Below are 3,545 nucleotides of genomic sequence, written 5' to 3'. Positions count from 1 at the left end.
CTCTCTCTCTCTCTCTCTCCCTCCCGCTTTCTCCCTCTAAAACAATTCTAACAGCATATTTTCATATCATCAGGTTTATATATATTAACCACTTGACGTGGAATATAATTTAATGTCAGCAGAAAGTTATCTGGAAAAATAAAATACAATTTTCAAACATGAAAACGAAAGAATATTATCTTTTTTTAAATGTACAAGTTAAAAGAAAACTCGTAAGGTATAATGATGAGAACAAGAACAATATTAAAAATAAAGAAAATCTTTCATATGTAGAAATAAAGATGATGATAATAATGATAATAATGATAATAATGATAATAATGATAATGATGATGATATATTAATAATAATGGTCTCTTATATAGATAGACATTATCATACCCCTTGTGTTCATCCACGTTATCCCTTTCATCAATCCCCATTATCGTTGTTGTCATAATCATTACCACAAACAATATTGTCCACACTTCATCATCACAATTCTCATCATTGTCATCAAAATTTTCATCAGCATGGTAGCTGTTGTCATCATCGTTATCACCAGCATCATCACCATCACCAGTATCACTATACGTTTGCCGTTGAAACGTTTGTCGAAAAACGGTGAATCTGAAGGGGGTTTTTTTGTTTGTTTTCTTTTTTTCAGTGCACGCCTTGTGAGTCAGGGTAGCTGTTCCAGCGCATCTCTCTCACCACCCTCGGAAGCAACGCTTTCTCTGCTGGGGTCATGAAACAGTCTGGCTTTAAAGGCAATTGTACGTTCCACTCCTTGAATACTTAGATCCACGCAATAATTTATTGTTTCCAATGAAATTAACAACGTTTGATTATATTGGGATGGTGGTACTAGTACTGACGTTCAGCAGGCGAATAGTTTCAACACACGGGGCCCACACATTTATAGGAAGGGACCACTCGATTAAACTGACCCTAGTAATTAACGAGTACCTTATTCAAGAGACGTAAAGCAAAATCAACTACAGCAGATTTTGAACATAGAGCACAAAGGGATGTGACTAAATACTAACTGCTAACTGGCATGGCCGTATGTAAGAAGCTTGCTTCCCAATCACATGGTTCCGAGTTCAGTCCCACTGCGTAGTACCTTGGGGAAGTGTCTTCTGCTATAGCCTCGGGCTGACCAAAGCTTTGTGAGTGGATTTGGTAGACGGAAACTGAAAGAAGCCCGTCGTATATATATATATATATATATATATATATGCGAGTAAAAATAAATACAAAAACGGTGGTTTTTTGTATGATTGTGTATAGAGGAATATATTATTTTGTTTAAAAGAGTTCCAACACTGTCTGTTTTTTATGTTTTATTTATATTCCTGCAGAACCAATATGGGGTATAGAATATGGAATATACAATATATAATATAATATACAATATATAATATAATATACAATATATAATATAAAATAAAATAAAATAAAAATGGATGGCACCATGAAATAAAGTATTGAATGTAGATGAAATATTGAGTGTTCAATATAAAGGATCAAATATATATGCATATGCGTCTGTGTGCGCGCGCGCGAGCGTACGTGTGTGTTTTTGTGTTTGTGTTTGTCCCTCTCCTCATCACTTGACAACCGGTGTTGATGTGTTTACGTCACCATAACTTAGCGGTTTGACAAGAAAGGGTGACAGAATAAGTACTAGCCTTTGAAAATAAGTCCTGAGGTCGATTTTTTCGACAAAAATAAACCCTTCAAGGCGGTGTTCCAGCATGACCGCAGTCAAATGACTGAAACAAGTAAAAGAATAAAAGAATAAAATAGACACAAGACTACAAATTTGGTTGGGGGAGGATTTCTCGATAAATTTTAGTTCAGTTCATGGCTGGTACTTTATTTTATTGATTCCTGAAAGACGAACTATAAAGTTGACTGCAGTAGGATTGGAACTCAGAATATAAAGAAACAAAAGAAATACTTCAAGACATTCTACACAACTCTCTACCGATTCTGCTTTTCCATAACTCTCTCTGACAATTCTACCATACCCTCAACCTAATATTGCACCACATCCTTATCCTGATGATCTACCAGTTCTACTATTCACCACTCCGATGTTCTACAGATTTTGACGAGCTACCGCCTTTAATAATAATAATAATAATAATAATAATAATAATAATAATAATAATAATAATAATAATAATAATAATGATATTAAAAATGCTTTTGTTTATATTTTTTGGCAATTTGGATTATTTTGTTCAAATAAAAGCAACAAAATGTAATAAAACAAGTCAGAAAATATAATGATCTTAATGATACGAGACGTTGATTGATTCCAATCCATAGGTTAATGGTAGCAATAAAAATCCTTCAGCAATAGAACAAATTTTAATAAAGTCATTGAATTTTTCAGCTGTGTTTTCGTTGTTGTGACTTTTTTGGGTTTTTTAGTTTTTTTGTTCTTTGTTTTGCTTTTGTTTTGTCTTTTTTTTTTATTATTGGTTATCTCGCTATTTCACTGGAGTCCATATTGTGTATGAAATCAATCCGGATATTAAAGTTTATGACTAGGAGAAAATGGATCCGGCTTTTGTATATTTCACTAGAAATATCGATTTCCATGGATATTTCTACGGATTATTTCTCACAAATTAAAATTTAGTAAGATAATAATAACAGTAACAACATAAAAGTACTACATAACTGTAACAGTAAAAATAAAAATCTAATTTCTTAGAAATTTCAGCGAGTTTCCAGAGCTGTTATCAGTTTCAATATGGGGAATAAAATATCGTAGAGAAAAGTGGGGAACATGGAGTTGTGAGAAAGTGACGGAGAACTTACAGGAGGGTTAAAATAAGACAGGCACAGAAAGAGAGTAAGATGGAGATATTTAATCATGTGCAGATAGTAAGAGGTGGGGAATGAAATGATACGCGGTGAGAAGCAGATATATGTAAAGATAGGGAGACTACACAGAGACATTTAGTCAGAGAGACAAACACACACACAAACTGAAAGATGAATACCTTGAATGAAGGCAAATACGAAAAAGTATAAAAAAGGAGAGAAAGACAGAAACTGAGAGATAGAACGACAGTGGAAGATAAAATACAGAGTATTAATAAACACTGAGAGACAGACAATATAGAGAAAGGGGCATAAGAGTATGTGCAAAAAAAAAGAGATAGAGTGGACGAAAGTACAAGAAAAAGAAACATGGCGGCTTGCTTTCAGCTGAGTTTTACTATCAATGGAGACATCGTTCTAGTGTTTTTCATTGTACGACTTCTGCTCACAACAATTTGCAATCAAGTGAACCCCATTTCGGAGAAGTTAGAATATATATTAGCAAATAGTTTCTTGGTTTAAGTGACTAAGTATAAGTTTCTTTGCTGGTTTCAATATCCGTTACTTGTAAACATGGCAACCTAATATATTGCTTTGCATGTCAATGTGAGTACGTGTATTTGTCTAAGTGTCTATGTATGCTTAGATAACAAAACCACAAGATATGTGTGCGTATGAGTGTATGTGCAGAGTGCGTAAATACATATATATATATATATATA

The sequence above is a fragment of the Octopus bimaculoides genome, chromosome 11 (assembly GCF_001194135.2).
Source record: "Octopus bimaculoides isolate UCB-OBI-ISO-001 chromosome 11, ASM119413v2, whole genome shotgun sequence".
NCBI lineage: Eukaryota > Metazoa > Mollusca > Cephalopoda > Octopoda > Octopodidae > Octopus > Octopus bimaculoides.
The sequence above is the reverse complement of the archived record's forward strand: the minus strand, read 5'-3'. Positions refer to the sequence as shown.